A 26339-nucleotide genomic window follows, 5' to 3' on the forward strand; every position below is an offset into this window, starting at 1 on the left:
CAGCCAACTGTCAAAACTGTTAAGAATGCAAAGTAGATTGATCCGTAGATAATATGACGCATTCACACACCAAAACAATTAAAAAATATTTGAATCTCGTGATTCAATCGTGGTTCAAATCTGCAAAAAAAAAGATCTGAGCGTTGAACCAGTTTTATTTTTTTGACAGTTGACTGGTATAAAAAATGAATCTATAACAGCTGCTGGGAAAAATAATGTTTCAGATTCATATTCAAACTGACAGCCCCGAACGATTTGAATCACTGCTGATTTTACTCTTACACGTTATAATGCTCAATTTATTTTTTCTGCAGATTTGAACCACTAATGAATCACTACTCAAATATTTTTCAAATGTTTTGGTGTATGAATGCGTCATTTAATCTACGGATCAATATACTTTGCAATTACGGCGCCTTTTTTGGCAGCAACATGATTTCATTTAATTGAAAATTTGAAAAACATGTGTGGAACACTGCTGGGGAAACTAACGTGTTTGTTCTATTTTGCTCCAGATTCAATCTAAAATAGTGGTCGAAAATTTGGAATGAAACTGAATCACTACTAATTTCACTCTTAGTATATTTTATTAATGCGACCCCAGATTATGACGACCAATGAATCACATTTAGAAGCTGAAATGTTTTCCAGTTATTGATTTTTTTTAAATTTAGTGAAAATTTAGTGAAATCTATGTTGATTGATTTTGAGTATTCGTAAAAAGCGTTATTTGATGTCTCTTTTGAAAACTCAAACATTAATTAAATATTGTTCTTGATGTATATTCATCAGGAGAAAAAAGAATAACAAACTGTTCCAAATCATCGGAGTATGAACGAAAACGTGCGTGCGCGGTGCGCCTATCAGCAAAGCACAGCCCGACAGTCCGACCGAGTCTAACCGAAGGTACGTCGCGTCGTTGATTGCTCTCGCAGCGCGTCTAAGGCTGATGACATACTGGGAGCGAAGAGAAGCGAAGCGAAGAGGTTGGTGATAAGCAAAGCGAAGTGAAGCAGCGATCAAAGCGAGCTATGACATACTGAAAGCGTTTTTCGGAGTGTTGATCTCGCAACAAACATATATTTTGCTTCTCCAAGCATATTTAGCACAAAGAGAAGAGTATTGGGGAGATTTATAGAATGTCGCAATTGAAAACCGATTTTATGATGTGAGCGATAGATTATCACCACATACAAATAGACGTAGGGCGTGGCTATGGTAAAACTTTTTGGGCCATGTTTTACTCCTATTTTACGTTTGCTCCTATGGATGATCCATTAATTACGTAACGGGAAATTTTCAACACGACCCCCCCCCCCTCTTTTGTATGAAAGATCTGAAATTTTTGCATGGATCGTCACACTTCGCCGACAACACCCCTCCCCCTTCAAGCGTTACGTAATTTATGGATGTTCGTCTTACAACATTCCTCTACACTGAAGTTGATTTCTCGGGAGATACGCACATCATGAAAACAACTTCCACAAAAATCGTTTTGTCTCGGCAACCTTCTTGAAAAACGGCGTAAACAAACGCAAATCCCAAAAATTCGCAGAAAAAAGGGAAACCATTTCCCACCAACGACCGACAAAAAATTTGGACAACAATTTCCTTATCTATCGGATTGTTCCCGAAGTTTTAATATGCGGACATAAGCAAAAATTGCGCAAACCCGATTTTCGTTGAAGTTGAAGGGCTTTTCAAGATACACGGTACGTATCTCCCGCGTAAAAACCGACTCCAGTGTAAAATCAAATATCAAAGCGATTGAACACAACAATTTCATTCGGTTCAAACGCGCATTACAGATGCGTGAAAAATCTATCATTTGCAACTAATCCTAAATACGAGAACGATATTAAAATAACAAGTTCAACATCCATTTGTCTGTGGTAACAGCAAAATACATGTTTTGTGTTTCAAAGTGTTTCTAAATGTAAGGACTGCACCAGAATATTCCCAATTTTAATGAGTACCGCTACTATGAAATACATCATATATATGTAGCTAAAACCATACATTTTTTAATGTTTTCATTAACGAAATTAACAAAATAAACAATGTTGCTTTCCTCTTCCGCAATACTTTCCACCCACAGCCATTTTACACAACTGCGAACGAAGGTAAACTCAAATCAACAAACATACAGAAGAGATCCTTTGCGATCTCGCGCGGCAAAGCACTCTACGATCTGCTTCGCCTCTTTGGCTACCGCTTCTCGCCTCTTCTCATCGCTTCCACTATGACAGGTATAAGCGATTTCCATATATCGCTCATTGAGGTAGCTTTCACGCGGACGCTTCGCTTCCCTCTCAACTCTTCTAATCGCTTCTCTTCTCTCCCAGTATGGCATCAGCCTAACGGGTTGGACTCCTGCACAGCATAGCAGAACTTTCATACAAACGTGCTTGCTTTGCATGCCAAAGAGGATGATGTGTGGAAACGGAGAAATCTGGCAACGCTCACGCTGGTTCTCTGCGCGCGTAGAACGAGTGAGCATGCCAAGGAGGAAATCATTTCAAAACATTTATCATGGCGCAAAACTTTAAATTTAACTTCTGACATCGCTGCTGTTGGTTCTTTATTAGAGCATCATTATCGGTCGCGAGCATTTTAATCACCTGCGCAGCGCTTTCATTTTAGTTTCGTCACTCGTTTCCGTATCGGTCACTATTTTCGGCTCTCAATTTGGTTGCTGTATTCCGTACCGGTGACGTTTCACAGTTGACAGTTCATCAAATAGCAGCGCTCTTATCGCGCTACCAAATTTGGTCACCTGTCAGTCGCGCTACTGTTATAGCAGCGCGTTGTGACCGTTCATTTTCGGGTCACAATAGAATACTTGGTGGCAAGGCCAGTTAGTGGTTTAGCCCAAATAAAACATTGTTATGAATGTCTTGTGTTGTTGTAAATGTCTGAATATTCAATAAATGTCTGTCTCCACTTTTTGTAGTGTTTGAGTGATATTTATTTTGTGTTCAGTAGCTTTTGGTTGATGTCTTCAGATTTGTTATTTATTTTGTTCGTTTCTTTTACTCCGACTTTAGTTTATTTATTTATTTATTTATTTATTTATTTATTTTTTCATTAATTTATTTATTTATTTTTATTTATTTATATATCAATTTTTCTGTTCACATAGTTTTCTTTATTTACTTATTTTGTGCATTTAATTATTTCTTTACTTATTTATTCATCCATATTTTGTTTATTTTTATTAATTATTGTGCGGAAACAAGTGTTAGGGTATTTTAAATTGTTAAGGCTTAGCATGCAGCCAGTGTCGGAGTAAACATGTAAATTAGTATAGGATATCAACCAAAATATTTTGTAGTGTAAGGTTCCTGTTAGTGTTCGTGTATTCATCATCGCAACTACAACCATGATCTATTTCGTGGCCGCCATCATCGTCGTCTGGGATTGCCTAGTCATCGAATGATAATGAGTAATCGGCAAGGATATAAAAGGATTCCCCAGATAGGGATGGTCTCTAGTAAATTTGGTCCGGAGGAGCGAAGAGTGAGTGTCGGTAGACGTGTTAATCCGTTACCATATTAACCGTCTTAAGTTCCGTGTAAGTGAGTAGGACTATCACACAGTGAACAATTAAATCTACTGTAAATCTTACAATAATTGTTAATTATTTAAGAGGTGTATGACTTAAATTAAACCGCAGCCAAGAAAACCGTTGAAATTTAAAACACACCGAAGTTGATAAAAAGTGCATGTCATATGGGAAAATTACCACGAACGGTTAGATTAGTGCACCATTAGTTATCTCTAACTGAACCAATCTCCCGTTTTGACTATACGCATTCGAACAATGATCAAGCGAGCAACGTGGTATTCTAAAAAACTGCGGTGAAAGAACATTAAGTAACAGTGGTCGAGCAGACACAAAAATTAGCTAGAAGTGCTGAAAACAAATGTTTTAGTGGAGTCTGTGGCTATATAGTCCGTGTCCGTGCATGCTCGCTTGAAGGACCACTCGTAATCGCGCGTGTTAGTGTACCGCTCCCCGGACCTGGAACAATGGCCCACGTTACTATGGCCTTACCGACTGAAGAACAAATTTGCTGGTGAATTGTTAGTAAAGCTAAAGCCCTTCCCAGTGAAAAGAAGAGAAAGAAGGAGAAATGCCCAAGTGTCCCAAGTTCCCCGAGATCCAGATATCGACGACATCAACCTGCAAGCATGCCAACGGTTCCTGCATCGGCCGCAACGGTGAGCTCCCTATGAAGAAAATTTAATGAAATAAAAACCTAAAGTGAAATCGTTGAAATTAGCTTTAATAAAACTGTATGGCCTACTAAACCCTATCTGTTTATTTGTTCCTAAATTTTATTATAAAGAAATCTTGTTCTCCGCCATTTTGTTTTGTATCTTCCGCCTTGCCACCAATTATTAGAAGAAATATCCGGGAGAATCGAGTTGGAAAACGACCCTGAAGTGAAACCGTGTTGAGGACCACTGCTCCTATGGTGATACCATTACAGGGGTTCTCAACCGGTTTCCACAAAGTTTCACTAAGTATCAATTGGCGCTCAACGTTAAAAATTTAAATGTAAAAAAAAGTGTTTTCTTTCAAGGCCTGAAATAAAACCCTTTTTTTAATCGGTCTCCCGGAGAATTTCAATTAATTAAATTAATTTCAATAATCGCGTGGTCGTCAGGTGGAATAAGTGGACAAAAATTTGTTCTCAAAGATTGAAAAATTGAGGATTGTTGCGAGTGATGATAACCAAATACGTAAATGCTGCATGTTTCAAGTGTTGAGTTGAGTTGCAAATTAAAAATTTAAGCCACTTTATTGTTGAGTACTTTATCTGGAACTTCGTCAATTTCAAGTGTTACAAGTTGTCAACTTGCAATAAATTCTTATTTTTTCTATTTTCAATGTAAATAGTGTGTTAAATTATATTATTTTCGTATTTATCAAAAGGAAACAACAGTGTTAGTCTACTTTATTTGTGTTTTTTTTTGTGTTTCCTGTGATATATTTATTCAGATGCTTTTTATTTAATTATTTATTATAGTGTAAACATATTTCTGCATATTTATTTTTGTTGTTTATAGATTTATTTATTTATTAGATACGTTTATTTACAACTTATTTATTTATTTATTACAGATTTATTTATTTACACTTATTATTTATTGCAAAATTTATTTTTTCATATTTAATAAATAAAGCAAAAATGGCTTTTGCTTGTCCTACTTTTGACCAAGCTAGCGAACTACTAATTGGATGGTATCATACCATGCGAGTAGACTTTCTTGAAGTTGATGAACTCGATTGGGAGCTTGAATCTCGATCAATTGCAATAGACGACAATCTGAGTTTGACTCAGAAAAGAAAATGGCTACGAGACAGTCTCAAGAAAGAGAAGGAAACGTCAGGTACTATTACAGTAGGTGTTGTAAAAGGTGAGGTGAAACAGGAAATCAAGACATGCATGAAGAAATTCACCGAACTGAAAACAAAATGGGGAATGATTAGCAGTGAAAATGATAGGGAGTTGTATCTTGCTCGTTTACTCCACGTGGAGCTCGTATAGTAGTGATTTTGAGCTCAGCTAAAGACTCACCAAATCTCCACAGCAATCTACAAAATGTGCTGGTAGAGTTGGTGAGTATTCTTCAGCCAGAGTGCACTAAATCACTTCACAATAAGTCAACGATAGTAACTGAGAATTTAGAAGGGAGTGAGGAATGTTTGATACAACGCAGGTGGGTGAAAAGATCCAGACGAAACACAGAACACATCGACTCGTCGTATGACTGTTTTAAGTCAAGACGATCTAGACTGGATTCACTCCCTGCAGGCCAGAATCGCAGATCTTGAATTTGAGCTACAGCGCAGGAACGGAAGGGATGTGGGAACTCAAACTTCGCTTGAGAGTGATATGCCTTTAGAACATTCCAGAGGAAATAACCCAAATCCCATCCACCATCTTAGTTCATTCTCCTGGCCTCATTCACACCCCCAAATTCCTTTTCCATCAGTTAGTCATTGCGGTCAAAATCATAGGACAGCATCGCTAGCAACTAGCTCTGCCAATACGTTTAACCATGCTCCTATGAACACAACATTCCCGATTTCCAATAATCAAGATCCCAACAGACCAGCAATTAGTTCCCTTCACCCCCAGTTCGCACAAACATCACAAGCTGTTCCTAGCCAAACACGATTTCCTAATCCCTATCCTGTGCATCAATATTCAGTGCCATACCAAACTCGCCATACTCTGCCAGTTTCCAAGTGGAACATAGCGAAGTACAGCGGGGATGACCAAGGTCTGAAATTGAATGAGTTCCTGGAGCATGTTCAAGCATTATCGCAAGCGGAGTGTATTTCGGAAAGAGAGTTGTTCGAGTCTGCGGTACACTTGTTCACTGGATCAGCGTTGAAATGGTACATGTCCCAGCGTTCCACTGGTCGTCTCATGAACTGGGAACATCTCGTTTTCGAACTACGTAGAACGTACATGCATCCTGATCTTGACGCTCTGATTAAGATGAAAGTCTATCAGAGACGTCAACAGAAATACGAGTCGTTCCACGAATTCTATTTCGAGATGGAGAAGCTATTTCGCACGATGAGTGGTCAAATTTCGGACGTGGAAAAGATGCAAATTCTTCAACAAAATATGAGGATGGATTACAAGCGACAGATGACCTTCCTCCCTATCGCTGACTTGGAGACCCTAGTAGCGGCTGGTCAGAAACTCGACGCTTTGAACTTTTCCGCTTACAACAAAGTCTTCGGCACGGAGAAAACCGTTCAAGCGGTAAGCAACAAAGAAACAGGAGGGAAAAAGAAACAAAAGAGCGTGTCCGGCCAGCCTGAATCTCATGGATCCAGTCAGACAGCGAGCGTCGGGTCTTCGGTACCGTTTAACCCAAACAGGAACAATCGCGGTCCATCTAATCCTCCATATATCTCTACCACCAAGCCCCAACGTCCTAACAATCAGCACTCTGAGTCTTCAAATGCTCAAATGCGGAATATCGCTTCTAGCTCCCCCGTAGCAGGATCGTCCAGGGCGCCGCAACGCCCATCACTTACCCTGGAAGAGGTAGTGAATAACCATTCTCCTCCACCGGGCAACACATGCTACAATTGCGGTAGATTCGGCCATCACACGGTTATGTGTAGACAACCCCGTGGAACTTTCTGTGGTACGTGTGGTCTTCGAGGTTTCCCTACGGACTTCTGCCCTTATTGTCTAAAAAACGGACCGGCCGCGAACCAAAATCGTCGTCCGCAGGGTCCACAAGCGTAAATATTTCTCATTCCAACCATCAGCGTACTCCACCGCCTTCTGGGAGTCAGCTCTACCCCATTTGTACGCAGATACCTCCGATATATGTCAAATTACGTACCCATACGAGAACGATAGCCGTCCGTATGTGTCAGTCCGAATTTATGGTTTCCACATTCACGCACTGCTTGATAGCGGTAGTAATTTCACAATAATAAGTGAGAAAGTCTACACTAAATTGAATATCAAGCGTCTCCACAAACCCCCACGTAGTGTTTCGCTTCGATCCGCCAGCGGAGACAAACTGCAGATCCTCGGTCAAGCGCACCTTCCATTTTTCGTCCAGGGAAGGATCCGGATTGTTCCTACTCTCGTGGTCGCCAATCTGTCCGTCGACTGCATATGTGGAATGGACTTTTGGAAAAAGTTCCATATCCAACCCACCATGCTTTCGAACGAACAAGATGCAATCGTTGCCACCCTTGAACAGTGTTCAAATGATCCCGCTCTATCTGAAGAGGAGAGGCGGTTAATCGAAGAAGTAAAGAAGAAATTTATTCCTGCTCGAGAAGGCAGTTTAACTCTCACTCCACTAGCTCAACACACAATAGTCCTGAAGGAGGAATGGAAAAATCAGCCCCCGGTTCGGCAGTTTCCGTATTGCATGTCGCCAAAACCCAAGAGCTGGTGGCGGTCGAACTGCAAAGGCTGCTAGACATTGGGATCCTCGAGAGGAGCAATTCGGATTGGTCCCTCAATTGCGTTCCAGTAATCAAACCAAACAAGGTAAGGCTTTGCTTAGACGCGCGCAGAATCAATGAGCGAACTGTGCGTGATGCATACCCTTTGCCCCACCCTGGACGTATTCTTGGCCAACTCCCAAAAGCGAAATTCCTTTCGACGATCGATCTTTCCGAGGCCTTTCTACAAGTCCCTCTCGATCCACAATCGAGAAAATACACGGCGTTCAGTGTGCAGGGCAAAGGGTTGTTCCAGTATACCAGAATGCCATTTGGTCTCATAAACAGTCCCGCCACTCTGGCTCGACTAATGGATAGCGTTCTTGGCCATGGTATACTGGAACCTTACGTTTTTGTGTACCTCGACGATATCGTCGTGGTCACAGAAACGTTTGAGCATCACGTACAGCTCCTCACTGAAATTGCACGTCGTCTAAGCCAAGCCAACCTAAGCATCAATCTGGAGAAGTCTCGCTTCGTAGTCTCTGAGGTCCCATTCCTAGGATATCTGTTGAGCACTAACGGTCTGCGAACTAATCCAGACAAAATACGCCCCATTGTCGAATATGAGCGGCCAACAACAATCACTAAGCTACGGAGATTCCTAGGAATGGTGAACTACTACCGGAGATTCATCGCGGACTTCAGCGGAGTAACTTCTCCATTGAGTGATTTACTCAAAACCAAATCAAAGGTGATTCATTGGAACGAGGCCGCCGAAGAAGCCTTTTGTAAAATCAAAGAGCTCCTTATCTCCTCGCCGATTCTGGGAAGTCCGGATTTTACGAAGGAGTTTGTTATACAAACCGACGCAAGTGACGTCGCTGTAGCGGGAATTCTTACGCAGCAACATGACGGCGGCGAGCGAGTCATCGCATACTTCTCGCACAAACTCACAACGCCGCAAAAGAATTACCATGCCGCCGAAAAGGAAGCACTTGCCGCGATCCTGGCAATTGATGCGTTCCGCGGCTATATCGAGGGGTACCATTTCACCTTAGTCACGGATTCTTCTGCGCTGACTCACATTTTGAAAACCAAATGGAAAGTAGGGTCCAGATGCAGTCGATGGTCGTTGAATCTGCAACAGTTCGATATGACTGTAATACATCGCAAAGGCAAAGACAATGTCGTTGCTGACGCGTTATCCAGAAGTCTAATTGCCGCAGTAGATTCCATCGATTCGCTCTGGTACTCCACCATGGTGGACAAAGTGTTGAGTCAGCCAGAAGATTACGTGGACTTCAAGGTTGAAAACGATCGTTTATTTAAGTTCGTCTCCGTGTGCGATTACCCGTGCGATTCCCGTTTCGAGTGGAAAATAGTTCCCCAAAAGTCGGAAATTCCCGGAATACTGAACGACTGCCACGACTCTTGTTTTCATCCAGGATATGAGCGAACCCTTTCCAGAATCCGTCAAAGGTACTATTGGCCAAAGATGGCTGGAGAAATTCGTACCTACGTCCAGCAGTGCGGGATTTGCAAAGAGGTAAAACCCTCTTCACGACCGCTTGCACCTGAGATGGGCAATATGAGAATGGCTAGTCGTCCGTGGCAGATCATTTCCGCTGATTATGTCGGTCCACTCCCACGAAGTCGCAAAGGAAATCAGCACATCCTTGTAGTGGCCGACTATTTTTCAAAGTGGGTGCTGATCCAACCAGTCCGAAGCATCAGCAGTTCGAGTCTCTGCACTATCCTCAAAGAGCAATGGATCCTCCGAAACTCGGCGCCGGAGATAATAATCACCGATAACGGTAGCTGTTTTACCTCTAAGGAGTTCAAAGAGCTCCTGGACCAGTTCCAAATCACGCATTGGCTTAATTCCAGGTACCATTCCCAGGCGAATCCTGTGGAAAGAGTCAATCGTACGATTAACGGTGCCATCCGCACCTATGTGAAAGAGGACCAACGGCTCTGGGATACTCGAACTGCTGAAATAGAGATGCTGCTCAACACAAGTGTGCACGCTTCGACTGGTTTCACACCTTTCTTCGTCACGCACGGACACGAGCTTTCGGAGTCTGGAATCGATCACAAAATGACACGTCACGAAAACAATCTCACGTCCGACGAGCAAAACGAGCGTAGAAAAAAAATGTTTGCCAGAATCTACGAGTTAGTCAGCCAAAACTTGGTAAAAGCACATCAAACATCTCGTCAACATTATAATCTACGTCATCGTTCGTTCGCTAAGTCGTTCACAGAAGGTCAATTCGTGTATCGTAGAAATATGAAGATTTCCAATGCTGGAGAGCACTACAACTCAAAATACGGCCCACAATTTCTTCCCTGTCGCGTTAAAAACAAAATTGGCTCGTCCTCTTATGAGTTGGAGGACATGAACGGTAAAAATCTAGGTATCTGGCCTGCGGCCCATCTCAAACCAGGATAATTGCATAGTTGCATAGTAAACAAATCGGTTGACTAAATTTTCACTGTCTGTTTTTTTTTCGAATACTACGAGCGAGTAAAACGAGTATAGTAGCCTACATTATTTGATTTCCACTATAATCTCCAAAATAGCCGTCTCAGAAGTACCTAAAATACAAAAAGAAATTAATTAATAGAGTAATATAAACCACAAAAACTAGACAAATATCCATAAGCATTAGTGTCTCGTCAGTTGTCTCGTCTGTTTAGCCATCGTCATTGTTGTTGAGTTCATCAACAATTGCCGAAACACCAATACAAGAACAAGCGGGATATACGGTAAAAGCGTATAACCCAGTATCCATGTCGGACTTTTCAGTGGATACACCTTAATAGGAATTATACTATTCCCCGTAATTTCTACCCTTTATCACTTGCGAAAGCAAGCGAGTACTCAGAAATTACGATCTGAGTGGGTATAATTCCATTTGAAAATAGTCATAGTCACTCTATCCTAGGAGAGTGACGATATGACAAACTAATTATAGGGCGCCCTACCATCTTAAGATAGTTTATAATGCTAGATAATAAGGCAAGCTTGAATGAAAACTTGAGTGAATGAATGAGAGAGTGTGGAATGAGTTGGTGGAGTATGAATGGGATGACTGAATGAATTTGAATGAATGAGGTAGTGTAATAAGTGTTTATTGTCCAAGGCGAAGCTTGTGACGGAAAATTTTGAAAGAGACGTTGCTGAAAGTTCGGTCTCTACAGTAATTTAAAATCAGCAAAAAGTTGAGGTGAGAATTTTTAGTTTGTAGTTGAACTCAACAACTGGGACGGTAGCCTATAAACGCATTTAATCTGACGCACAATAGAACAATCACTCCATTCAATCGAAGCAACTCAAATCCACTTTTCCTCTGACTTTGACAATTCCCTGGTGCTACCCGCGAAAACGGTGGACAGACTCACTCTACTAGATTCATGCAATTTTGTTGAAAAGAGTTCCTCTGGATTCCACGACAAATCATTCAACTAATTGAATCTGAATCTGGTAGAGCAGTAGTCGCATCCGATGGACAGGCTCACTGTACTAGAATCAAATAATTCATCGAACAGAGCTCCTCTGCCCTGCACGAAAAATCATTCGATGAATTGTAACTGATTCTGGTAGAGCAGTAGTCGCATCTCGTGAGGATAGCTCAGGAAGAAAAAACACTTTGTTTTTTTACCCTGACTCAGGAAGATTGTGACCGTTCATTTTCGGGTCACAATAGAATACTTGGTGGCAAGGCCAGTTAGTGGTTTAGCCCAAATAAAACATTGTTATGAATGTCTTGTGTTGTTGTAAATGTCTGAATATTCAATAAATGTCTGTCTCCACTTTTTGTAGTGTTTGAGTGATATTTATTTTGTGTTCAGTAGCTTTTGGTTGATGTCTTCAGATTTGTTATTTATTTTGTTCGTTTCTTTTACTCCGACTTTAGTTTATTTAATTATTTATTTATTTATTTATTTATTTATTTATTTTTTCATTAATTTATTTATTTATTTTTATTTATTTATATATCAATTTTTCTGTTCACATAGTTTTCTTTATTTACTTATTTTGTGCATTTAATTATTTCTTTACTTATTTATTCATCCATATTTTGTTTATTTTTATTAATTATTGTGCGGAAACAAGTGTTAGGGTATTTTAAATTGTTAAGGCTTAGCATGCAGCCAGTGTCGGAGTAAACATGTAAATTAGTATAGGATATCAACCAAAATATTTTGTAGTGTAAGGTTCCTGTTAGTGTTCGTGCATTCATCATCGCAACTACAACCATGATCTATTTCGTGGCCGCCATCATCGTCGTCTGGGGATTGCCTAGTCATCGAATGATAATGAGTAATCGGCAAGGATATAAAAAGGGATTCCCCAGATAGGGATGGTCTCTAGTAAATTTGGTCCGGAGGAGCGAAGAGTGAGTGTCGGTAGACGTGTTAATCCGTTACCATATTAACCGTCTTAAGTTCCGTGTAAGTGAGTAGGACTATCACACAGTGAACAATTAAATCTACTGTAAATCTTACAATAATTGTTAATTATTTAAGAGGTGTAAGACTTAAATTAAACCGCAGCCAAGAAAACCGTTGAAATTTAAAACACACCGAAGTTGATAAAAAGTGCATGTCATATGGGAAAATTACCACGAACGGTTAGATTAGTGCACCATTAGTTATCTCTAACTGAACCAATCTCCCGTTTTGACTATACGGATTCGAACAATGATCAAGCGAGCAACGTGGTATTCTAAAAAAACTGCGGTGAAAGAACATTAAGTAACAGTGGTCGAGCAGACACAAAAATTAGCTAGAAGTGCTGAAAACAAATGTTTTAGTGGAGTCTGTGGCTATATAGTCCGTGTCCGTGCATGCTCGCTTGAAGGACCACTCGTAATCGCGCGTGTTAGTGTACCGCTCCCCGGACCTGGAACAATGGCCCACGTTACTATGGCCTTACCGACTGAAGAACAAATTTGCTGGTGAATTGTTAGTAAAGCTAAAGCCCTTCCCAGTGAAAAGAAGAGAAAGAAGGAGAAATGCCCAAGTGTCCCAAGTTCCCCGAGATCCAGATATCGACGACATCAACCTGCAAGCATGCCAACGGTTCCTGCATCGGCCGCAACGGTGAGCTCCCTATGAAGAAAATTTAATGAAATAAAAACCTAAAGTGAAATCGTTGAAATTAGCTTTAATAAAACTGTATGGCCTACTAAACCCTATCTGTTTATTTGTTCCTAAATTTTATTATAAAGAAATCTTGTTCTCCGCCATTTTGTTTTGTATCTTCCGCCTTGCCACCAATTATTAGAAGAAATATCCGGGAGAATCGAGTTGGAAAACGACCCTGAAGTGAAACCGTGTTGAGGACCACTGCTCCTATGGTGATACCATTACAGGGGTTCTCAACCGGTTTCCACAAAGTTTCACTAAGTATCAGCGTTTAGTAGCGATCGGTAAAATGTCAGGTAATGATACTGCGCTGCCAAACGGCTTAAGGCTCTATAAACCGTAATCAATCCGATAATGACGATGATTTTATTCGAATCCGCACTAATACTAATAAAGTTTTGAAGTAAATTCAATATTTTGGGGCTATTTGCCGACTTACCTCCATCATAATATATTCATGGCATTTCCATATTAATTTTTCACTTATCCAATTTAACAATTACTGAGGAATTGCAGGAAAAACGCTGAAAACTGCCTTTTTTCCTGGGCCGGCATTCGTATTTTTATCGAACGCATACTAGCTCCGAACGTTCGGAGCGAACACATACACACGCACTTGATTTTTCACTTGATCTTTTCCCACTGTTTTATTGATTTAATCACTCCTAAAACATATTCACTAACTGAGTTTCACATTTTTCTTCAATATTGACTACCAATTCTGTCCAAAAACTGTCGAAAACTGCATTCCAGAAATCGAAGTGAGAGACAGATTTGACGACCGTATTGTGAACGCAATAAAATGCGGAAGACTCAAACTCACTAGCGCAAAAGGTGAAATGGTGTGTACAAAATCTACGCGATGCAACTTCATTCAATCCGAACAATACAATGTATACGCCAGCCAACACGCAAACAAAGATGTGCATACACGAGAAAATAATCATCTCTTCACCGTTGCCAGATTTGTTTATTGGAAAAAATCATTGCTGTTTGCCGGATTGAACAAATATACCAGAAATAAATATTAAAACATGTTATGTAAGCTTCTGTTAAATTCCAAGTGGTGAATAACAAATTTTAAACCGATAAATACCCATATATTTGATACACCGTGAACATGTGTTATGATATAGAATAAACATTTCGTCAAGTCTGGCAACATTATGCATCAGCTGGCATATTTTTAACACCCCATTTCCACCCACCCCAGTTGTAAACAAAATTTATCTATCGCTGCTGCACTTTTCCGTACCAATTGCCTCACTATTACAAACAAGCGATACAGTCATTAATTCTCAAAACATTGTGATGGAGTCTTGAGCCTTAAACTCACCCCCGGTAATCTTGCTCTTATGAATCGTACGATTGGCAAAACTTTCTATGTGATGCGTATTGTGTCGGAGAAACACATATTTAGCTACAATTTGACTGTACGCCAACTATGTGGCGTTGACTTGATCTGCCTACGCAATATTTTGTTTCGTTAGATGTTAAACCATCATTGAAAATATTACGTGAAACTTTGTTTAAAAAAATTTTACTGAGTAAATTATATGCCCTAATAATTAATTGCCAAGAAATTTATTTCCTACTTCTTCTACTAAAAATGGTTACCTGTTCCATGAACAGGTAGAACGTATAGACGAGGCGCCTCTGCTATAGTCTACCGTCTTGTAGCCGCCCAATATTAAGCCGCGGCGTCCGACTTCGACGCGTGTTGTACACCGTCGAGAGTTTTGAGCGCAGGCATACTGCAACGAGGTAGTGGTCGGATTCAATATTCGCACTGCGGTAAGTGCGGACGTTCGTGATGTCGGAGAAGAATTTACCGTCGATTAGAACGTGGTCGATTTGGTTTTCCGTTTCTTGGTTAGGTGATCTCCATGTGGCCTTGTGGATATTTTTGCGGGGAAAGAAGGTGCTTCGGACTACCATTCCGCGGGAGACTGCGAAGTTTATGCATCGTTGGCCGTTGTCATTCGATACGGTGTGTAGACTATCCGGTCCGATGACCGGTCTATACATTTCCTCCCCTCCTACCTGAGCGTTCATGTCACCGATGACGATGCCCGCAGTGGGCATCCATCGTATGTCTGCTCCAGCTGTGCGTAGAACGCTTCTTTCTGGTCGTCGGGTCTCCCTTCGTGTGGGCAGTGCACGTTGATGATGCTATAGTTGAAGAAACGGCCTTTAATCCTCAGCTTGCACATCCTTGCGTTGATTGGCTGCCACCCAATCACGCGTTGGCGCATCTTACCCAGCACTATTAAGCCGGTTCCCAGCTCGTTGGTGGTGCCATAGCTTTGGTAGAAGGTAGCCGCCCGATGCCCGCTTTTCCACACTTTCTGTCCTGTCCAGCAAATCTCCTGCAGCGCCACGACGTCGAGGTTGCGGGGATGTAATTCATCGTAGATCATCCTGTCGCAACCTGCGAAACCTAGCGACTTGCAGTTCCATGTTCCAAGCTTCCAATCGTGATCCTTTGTTCGTCGCCTAGGTCTTTGCCGATAATATCGAGTCGCATTATCTCTTATATTGTTCGTAATTATTGGTTTTCCAGGCGGCTTATTGGGCCTGCGCAAACCTCCTGTCTCGCCGGAGGGCCATCGTGTCAGGGCTGTTTAGCGTCCCACTTAACACCAGGACTTGGGCTTGTGCGCTTTGAGCGACACACGGTCGCTTTGGCGGAGCCTACTTACGGATGCATGCAGCTTTTTATAGAGGTTTAACAGGGCCCACCGTCAAACCCCACCACATCCTAGGCAGGCGCCACAACTCGCAGATGGCCTGGGGAGGGATCGTCAAGCCCTTGGACATAGTCCCTGTTGCCCCCTAAGTCCCTGCTTTTTCCACATTGTAGTAGTCGAATAGGTTGGTCGTTAACTATAGTTTCGAAGAATTTGTCAAACAAAAGCTGTTATAGTCGTTAATTCGAATAGTTTTAGCGTATCCACAATTGTTTTTAATCCTATTATATCCAGAATGGACTATTTTAACACTACCGTAACATTAGGACATACCACAACGATAGGACGTTTTACCCGTTACCGTTTTACCCGTTAGGACGTTATCGATAGGAATTTTGATGTTGATATTCCTCTCGATACTAAAAGTGATCATTGATGTTGATATTCCTCTCGATACTAGACGTGATATTGATAAGCTCTCGTATCTTTGGCAAATTTAATTGTCGAAGCCAGAGGCGAAGCCAAATGTGAAATTAAATTCAACTCCATTGTTATTGACGACGATCTTCAGCTACTGAAGAATAATGTTTAAAAGTTAGACAACCCAGTTCGAAACGGCAGCTCTTACATTGTACCGTTAAATGCACAAAAACGATCCATAAAAGTCCCTCCCCTTAGATATGTGATGTGTTTTGTACGCTGTGTCCATAAGCAATAAATCAGTCTCCAGCTGCTTCAAAAAACTGGCGATTTCTGCCCGAGAGAAGCGGACTTCCAACTGGGAACCGAAACTGAACAGTATTAACAAACTCACTCCTTTCGTTTTTTTAGAGCGACTCTCGCCGCTTGGTTCACCGGGCTTCCAAATTTTCTTTAAAAGTTTATTTTTCACTTTGATTATCCACAATAGAATGTATCTGTCAATTCATGAAAACAAATCAAACAAACGGACTCACAAATCCCCAGTTTTGTACAGAAGAAGTTCTCATGAAAATGTTTTTATTGTAAATTAGACGAGCTCGGTGGTCTAGTGACTACCGCTTCTGCCTTATAAGCAGGAGCTCGTGGGTTCAATTCTAGGCGTGTCCCTTTCCTAATTTGTATTTCTATCTTAGTTCTTTCTGTGTTTCACGTACTACCAAAACGATTCCTACTGTTATAACCTCCCACACAACCCCAAAACCTCCTGTGGCACCTATGAGAGGTCGTAAAATTCTTTGCATCTTTCTTAAGTAGGTGTCCAACTAACCATCCTTCCCTTCCTCAGCATTCGAAAGGAAGTGATCAGGACAGATCTCGACTATTGGAGAGTGAATTGCCTCCATCTTAGAGATAGTGATTAGTCCCAAATCAACATTTGTGGTAACGGATGAAAGTGATGCTACTCTCATACAATAGTCTTGGCTTGTACCACCTACGAATTTGTGCGAAATGCTCAATGCTAATGCTAAAATGAGTTTTTATTGTTAATTTGGAACGTAGGTGGATGAAAATTCATATGACAAAAGAATCTGCCATAGAATCATTCTCAAAGAATTTCTAGTGAAAATGTTTGAAAAATTTAGCGTGGCAATTCGGAAAATTTCCAAATTCCGTGATCTTCCATTTAACTTCTTTTTAACACATATTCGTTTTCACCGTTCAACAAATCCTCCAGGAGCTTTTTTCACCTGACTGACTACCATAGTCTTGTCTACCAGCAAATTTTCCTCTCGGTTATTGCACGTGGCAGTCTGCATATCTTTTTGTAACGGGTACAAGCCACTAGCATCCGAATGGTGGCAGCATTTTTCTCGTCCGTCACACGCTAGCATTCCTTATCGACCCAGCCATTTCGTTGGCGTCGCTGTGCAATGCCTAACACATCCTGCCCTGCTATGGTCACAAATTCATGGATAATAATTCAAAAAGGTCTTGGAAAAAAGGGTATGATATTTTTTATTTTACAAAATTAGCTTCTTTTTTTTAATTCGAATTAGAAATACTCCTAGTAGATCGGCTTGTAAAGTAGGAAAATATCAGACTCAGGAAAAAGCCCAGTTTGTCATCAACACCAACATGCTGTCGTGAAGCAACAAGGCAACAAGTCCTCGCCGTCATCGTATCGTCGGTGAATGGTTTGCGGAGGTTGACAGCGCCAACAGATTCTCAATAATATATGAAACCTATAAAGCATCAAATTAAAGCCAATAAAATCCGAGAAAATATAAAATCGATAAAATATCCATGTTTAATATATTCATTCCTGCGCGGTCGCACCGCATTTGTGGGCCCAGTCGGGACCTCCTGAGAACGTCGCTCGGGACTGATGCAGGCAGCGGGAGCGCGGGGAGAGTCCGGCTCCGGTTTTTGCACCGTGGTTTCTCGTTAGCAAGTTGGTTGGGGCATTTGGTGTCAGGCCAAAAATGGTGTGACACCCTTCGCTCCACCAGTGCGCCATCAGAACGGCGTCCGGGTCCCGAAGAACCTGCCCCGGTGGAAGTAATGAAGAGCAACTCCAGAAGATTGCTTTATGTCACCGAGCGACAAACTACGAGTGACGGGATTTGTTAACTGCGACGTTCGAGCTGGGCCCGTGTTTCGTCAGATTATGTCCCGATGGGCAAAATAATGGAAACGGAATGCGGAGAGCGATGAGGTACGACGACGACGGCGGCGACAACGGTGACAAACGTGCATACCTAACCTACAGGCCATAACAAACAAAAAGAGCCACAGGAATGGAGCAAGAATGTTGCGCTTGCATTACTGTCGATTAGTTTGCATCATTCCACAGTGGTGGTGGCGCGGTGCACTTGTTGTTGTCGCTTTTTCCGTTTTTGCCTGCATATTCCTGTTGAATGATTCGAGTAGAATTGCCGTTTTTACCCGCACTGACTGTTGCCAATAGTCCGGTGTATAATTCACCGCGCCGCCACACCACCCGAATGACAAATCGACCCCCACCACGAACTGCGGCACTATAGGCTTTGTCAATTATCATCAAGCGGATAGTGAACCCATACTTGGTTCAGAGTTTCCGTCCGTTGGATTTGAAGTTTCCTGTGAAATGGATCACGAATCGTGAACTATTCTCGGATAGTTAATTTAACTATTAACGATCAATGTACAACCTTCCAACATTGTTTATCTGAAATAGTGTACATAAACCATTTTTATACATTCGTTAAGGTAATTATACAATTAATCCAGAGGTGAATACCCATTTCACCATAAATTTTCTTACTCCCATTTTCAAACGCGACAATTCTTAAATATCTTCTTCTTCTACGGCTCTACATTCCAACTGGAACCTGGCTGCTTTTCAACTTTCTATTTACGTTTCCTCAGTTATTAAGTAAAAGCTTTCCATGCCCACCATTGCATAAGTATATGTATCTTGTGTGGCAAGTACAATGGATGCACTATGCCCAGGAAGTCGAGAATGTTTCCCACCCGAAAACATCCTATTCCGGACCGATAATCGAACTCGCCATCTCCGGATTGGCAATCTTACGCCTTTGCTCGCAAGGCTAACTGAAGACTCCTAATTCTTAAATATATGATAAGCAATAGACAAATTCAAGACAAAATTTTCAAAACGACTTATCTGCTTTTGTAAACAAAGATTCAAACGACGATTAGACGAATCTGATAGCTCTCCCACGCAAACCAACACCACCAATAGGTAGGTGAAGGTTTCCGCTACCTGTTGGTGGTGTTGGTTTGCGTGGGAAAGCTATCAGATTCGTCTAATCGTCGTTTGAATTTTGTTTACAAAAGCAGATAAGTCGTTTTGAAAATTTTGTCTTGAATTGTCATCATGTTTATTATGATTTTCAAAATTTATTGAAAATATTATTTACGCCATGGAATAAGTTACTCTAGAAGAAGAAAAACTATTTTTCTCCAATAATCGGCATTCGGGATAAGGAGGTCTCCTTATTGGATCCAAATCCAATCCAAATCCAAATCCAATCCAAATCCAAATACAATCCAACTCCAATTCAAATCCAATCCAAATCCAAATCCAATCCAATCCAAATACAGTCCAACTCCAATCCATCTCCAATCCAAATCCAATCCAATCCAAAATCAAAACCAATCCAAATCCAATCAAAATTGAATCAAAATCCAATCCAAATCCAATTCAAATCCAATCGAAATCCAATCCAAATCCAATCCAAATGCAATCCAAATCCAAACCAAATCCAATCCACATCCAATTCAAATTTAATCTAAATCCAAACCAAAACCAGGCCAATCAAAATCCAAAACCAATCCAAATCCAATCAAAATTGAATTAAAATCCAATCAAAATTGAATTAAAATCCAATCCAAATCCAATTCAAATCCAAATCCAAATACAATCCAACTCCAATTCAAATCCAATCCAAATCCAAATCTAATCCAATCCAAATACAATCCAACTCCAATCTATCTCCAATCTATCTCCAATCCGAATCCAATCCAATCCAAATCCAAAACCAATCCAAATCCAATCAAAATTGAATCAAAATCCAATCCAAATCCAATCCAAATCCAATCCAAATCCAATTCAAATCCAATAAAAATACAATCCAAATGCAATCCAAATCCAAACCAAATCCAATCCACATCCAATTCAAATCTAATCTAAATCCAATCCAAATCCAAACCAAAACCAGACCAATCCAAATCCAAATCCAATCCAAATTCAATCAAAATTGAAATAAAATCCAATCAAAATTGAATTAAAATCCAATCCAAATCCAATCCAAATCCAATTCAAATCCAATAAAAATCCAATCCAAATCAAATCCAAATGCAATCCAAATCCAAACCAAATCCAATCCACATCCAATTCAAATCTAATCCAAATCCAAACCAAATCCAATCCAAATTCAATCCAAATCCAATCCAAATCCAGTCCAATTCAAATCCAAAACCAATCAAAGTCCAATCAAAATTGAATCAAAATCCAATTTTAATCTAATTTAAATCCAAATTCAAATCCAATCCAAATCCAATTCAAATTCAATCCAAATACAATCCAATCCAATTCCTATACAAAACCAATCCAAATCCAATCTAAAACCAATCCAAATCCATTCCAAATCCGATAAAAATCCAATCAAAATCCAATCCATAACCAATCCAAATCCAATCAAAATCCAATCCATAACCAATCCAAATCCAATTCAAATCCAATCCAAATCCATTCCAAATCCAATCCAAATCCAATACAAACCTAATCCAAATCCATTCCAAATCCAATCCAAATCCAATCCAAATCCAATCCAAATCCAATCCAAATCCAATCTAAACCAACCAAACCAATCCAAACCAATCAAACCAATCCAAACCAATCCAAATCCCATCCAAACCAATCCAAACCAATCCAAACCAATCCAAACCAATCCAAACCAACCAAACCAATCCAAACCAATCCAAATCCAACCAAACCAATCCAACCAATCCAAATCCAATCCAATCCAACCAAACCAATCCAAACCAATCCAAATCCAATCTTAATCCAATCCAATCCAAACCAAATCCAAATCCATTCCAAATTCAATCCAAACCAATCCAAACCAATCCAAACCAATCCAATTCAAACCAATCAAAACCAATCCAATTCAAACCAATCAAAATCCAATCCAAACCAATCAAAATCCAATCCAAACCAATCCAAACCAATCTTAATCCAATCCAATCCAAACCAAATCCATCCAAACCAATCCAAACCAATCCAAACCAATCCAAACCAATCCAAACCAATCAAACCAATCCAAACCAACCAAACCAATCCAAACCAATCCAAACCAACCAATCCAATCCAATCCAAACCAATCCAAACCAATCCAAACCAATCCAAACCCAATCCAAACCAATCCAATCCAACCAACCAACCAATCCAAACCAATCCAAACCAATCCAAACCAATCCAAACCAACCAAACCAATCCAAACCAATCCAAACCAACCAAACCAATCCAAACCAATCCAAACCAATCCAAACCAATCCAAACCAATCCAAAACCAATCCAAACCAATCCAATCCAATCCAAACCAACCAAACCAATCTAAATCAAATCCAATTCAAACCAAATCTAATCCAAATCCAATCCAAACCAATCCAAACCAATCCAAATCTAATCCAAATCCAATCCAAATCCAATCCAATCAAACCAATCCAAACCAATCCAAACCAACCAAAATCCATTCGAAATCCAATCCAATCCAAACCATACCCAATCCAATCCATACCCAATCAATTCAAACCAATCCAAACCAATCCAAACACATTCCAAACCAATCCAAATACAATCCAAACCAATCCAAACCAAACCAATCCAATCCAACCCGAATCCAATACGAATCAAATCCAAACCAATCCAAATCCAATACAAACCAATACAAACCAATCCAAACCAATCCAAATACAATCCAAACCAATCCAAACCAATCCAAACCAATCCAAACCAATCCAAACCAACCAAACCAATCCAAACCAATCCAAACCAACCAAACCAATCCAAACCAATCCAAACCAATCCAAATCCAATCCATACCCAATCCATACCCAATCCAATTCACACCCAATCCAATCCAAACCAATCCAAACCAATCCAAACCAATCCAAATCCAATCCAAACCAATCCAAACCAATCCAAACCAATCCAAACCAATCCAATCCAATCCAAATCCAATCCAATCCAATCCAAATCCAATCCAAATCCAATCTAAATCCAATCCAATCCAATCCAAATCCAATCCAAATCCAATCCAAATCCAATCCAAATCCAATCCAAATCCAATCCAAATCCAATCCAAATCCAATCCAAATCCAATCCAAATCCAATCCAAATCCAATCCATTCCAAATCCAATACAAATTCAATTCAAATCAAATCCAAACCCAATTTAAATCTAATCCAATCCAATTCCAACCCAAATCCAATCCAATTCCAACCCAAATCCAATCCAATCCAAATCCAATCCAAATGCAATCGAAATCCGATTCAAGTCCAATCCAATCCATCCATCCAATCCAATCCAAATCCAATCCAAATCCAATCCAAATCCAATCCAAATCCAATCCAAATCCAATCCAAATCCAATCCAAATCCAATCCAAATCCAAATCCAATCCAAATCCAATCCAAATCCAATCCAAATCCAAATCCAAATCCAATCCAAATCCAATCCATACCCAATCCAATCCATACCCAATCCAATTCAAATCCAATCCAAATCCAATCCAAATACATTCCAAATCCAATCCAAATACAATCCAAATCCAATCCAAATCCAAATCCAATCCAAATCCAATACGAATCCAATACGAATCCAATCCAAATCCAATCCAAATCCAATACAAATCCAATACAAATCCAATCCAAATCCAATCCAAATCCAATCCAAATACAATCCAAATCCAATCCAAATCCAATCCAAATCCAATCCAAATCCAATCCAAATCCAATCCAAACCAAATCCAAATCAATCAAACCAACCAAACCAATCCAAATCCAATCCACACCCAATCCACACCAATCCAATTCATACCCAATCAATCAAACCAATCCAAACCAATCCAAACCAATCCAAACCAATCCAAACCAATCCAAACCAATCAAACCAATCCAAACCAATCCAAACCAATCCAAACCAATCAAACCAATCCAAATCCATTCCAAACCAATCTAAATCCAATCCAAACCAATCCAAATCCAATCTAAACCAATCCAAACCAATCCAAACCAATCCAAACCAATCCAAATCCAATCCAAACCAACCAAACCAATCCAAACCAACCAAACCAATCCAAACCAATCCATTCCAAATCCAATACAAATTCAATTCAAATCAAATCCAAACCCAATTTAAATCTAATCCAATCCAAATCCAACTCAAATTCAATCCAATGCGAACCCAAATCCAATCCAATCCAAATCCAATCCAAATGCAATCGAAATCCGATTCAAGTCCAATCCAAACCCAATCCAAATCCAATCCAAATCCAAATCAATCCAATCCAATCTAAACCAATCCAAACCAATCCAAACCAATCCAGTCCAATCCAAACCAATCCAAACCAATCAAACCAATCCAAACCAATCCAAACCAACCAAACCAATCCAAATACAATCCAAGTCCAATCCAAATCAATCCAAATCAATCAAATCCAACCAAACCAATCCAAATCCAATCCAAATCCAATCCAATCCAAAACTTGTAGAAAATCCAAACCGAATCCAATCAAAATCGGATCCAAACCAATTCAAATCCAATCCAAACCAATCCAAATCGAATCCAAACCAACCCAAACCAATTAAAATCCAATCCAAATCCAATCCAAACCAATCCAAACCAATCCAAACCAATCCAAACCAATCCAATCCAATCCAAACCAATCAAATCAATCAAATCAATCCAAATCCAATCCAAATCCAATCCAAATCCAATCCAAATCCAATCCAAATCCAATCCAAATCCAATCCAAATCCAATCCAAATCCAATCCAAATCCAATCCAAATCCAATCCAAATCCAATCCAAATTCAACTCAAAATCAATTAAATCCCACCGCAAACTCAATTCGAAGCCAAACCAGATAGACCTTGTCATGTTGGCGTTGAGGTAGTACTTCATGGGTATGTGTTTGAAGTTGTTGAAGAATTTGATTGCGTTGGAACGCTTGTGTTCGCATTGGAACGTTGTTGGAACGCAATGATGTTCCCGAGAAATGAATAAAAGTATGTATTGCTTACCTCTTACGTAATCAGCTTGGGTCCCGCAACATGTAGACGAAAACAAAAATACTCCAGGTGAAGAAAACATATTTTTCTTCAATATTCGGCACAAAACCTCCTGACTGTTAGAATGGTTCGTGTGATACATATGCAAATCAATGACCTATCAGAAATCGATTCGTGCTCATATCCTAAATCATTTTCCAAATGATCTCACACGCCCACCCAACCCATCTCTCCAGTTGATAGATGGCCCGGGCCGGCATTGCTAACTGATTTCGATTGATGCTGCTGTCGATCGCAAACCCGATACCGTCGGAATTCCGATTTTCAAATTCCGCCCCAACTTCGGACAGAGTGCGGGGAGAGACACGACTTCAATCTCCATAAATTTCGTCGCTGACGACTGTCGCTCATATTTGAATAAGCGAGGGGCACCAGACCAGAGCATTAAATACCGATCACCGCTGGAGGCGCGCGCGCGCGACCACCACGGCGACCCCGTGCGAAACTATAATGAATTTTATTTTAACAGATTGCTGTCTGGTTGGTCATCGGCAGCGGATGCCGATAGTTTTGGCCTGGGGCCCCATCGATGGCCGTTCACTCCCCTGGAACTGTCTGCAAGGAGAAGGTCCCCGTACCCGGTGACGGAAGGAAACGGGTGAAATGCTTTCGAATATTTTTTTCGTTCAATCCTCTCCGCCACCAGCTGGAGTGTGCAACTGACCTAATGGATATTTATGAGATTTTAATAGATAGCGAGTTAAGTGGCGTGCGAGTTGAGCTCATCAAGTCGTTAAATTTAAACATTCGGAAACGCTTTTAGGGGACGGTATTGATTTAGGTTAGGGGCCACAATGGCATTCAAAAGCTGTGACTCTATCGTTATTTGGGTAATAATAAAGAACGAAGTATCTATCAAAATCAATGGAGGGTGAATTTCGTGTTTGATGACTTTTAGTGCCAAAGAAACAGAAGGTCGTATGTTGCACAAATATTGTTCCCAAATTTCGGTTCCGTATCGGACAGAGAAAGCTACCCTCATAAATGATCCTCGACATTTGAATCGCTTTATGTATGATTTGGTCAACGATTGTCGTCCTGCACCATATTCAGATGTTGTTGTTTATCAATTTTAAGAAAGTTGACATTAAAATCTTTTAATTTTCAATCACACACAATAAATCGTATGTTCTCCCACATCGAGTAGCATTGATGTAAATGAACTATTTTTATTCGCAAATCCTAATTTAGAAGCACTAAAATGCAAATTATTTTTCTATGTGTAATAAGCTCATAGAAGCTAGTACATATTCGTCGATGATCGAATTACCAGTCTGTCACGAAAAAAATGAGATCTATAATCTACTGAATATATTACAATAAATAAAGCGCCTAAACCGAAAATGTAGTTCGATAGACTGCAAGACCACACACTGATTTAATAGCATTGTTTGCCGAAAAGTGCGACCGAATTATAACTTTAATGGATCGGCATGACAATGATCCCCCCCATCAGCCCGAAATGGACTAATCGCATCATTCCGGAAAAAATGTATAACATCTCGATTAGCAGCCTGCCTACTTTCGGTTCGGTCCGGTTGACAATCCGTCTCCCTTCCATCACTCACTCACTTAATACCGACTGTCCCGGCAGCAGAAAGAAAAATTGAAACAATTCTAATTAGCACCAAAACGCCTGTCACTCATAATTTATCGTCCATTGGCACACGCCCCCGTTGCTGCTCGGACCGACCAAGCAACCGCGACGACCATTCGTCCATATGATTGATTTAATCGTTTCCTTTTTTCTCTCTCCCCCTCTCTCTCT

The 26339-nt window shown here is 40.4% G+C and overlaps 1 protein-coding gene across 8 annotated transcripts in view; it reads left to right on the forward strand.

Moving 5' to 3' along the window:
- The window catches only part of LOC134207783 (ephrin type-A receptor 3), a 270055-nt gene that overhangs the window by 202016 nt on the left and 41700 nt on the right, over positions 1 to 26339 (forward strand). The window lies entirely within an intron of this gene.

This window comes from Armigeres subalbatus, chromosome 1 (genome assembly GCF_024139115.2).
Source record: "Armigeres subalbatus isolate Guangzhou_Male chromosome 1, GZ_Asu_2, whole genome shotgun sequence".
In the NCBI taxonomy this organism is placed as follows: domain Eukaryota; kingdom Metazoa; phylum Arthropoda; class Insecta; order Diptera; family Culicidae; genus Armigeres; species Armigeres subalbatus.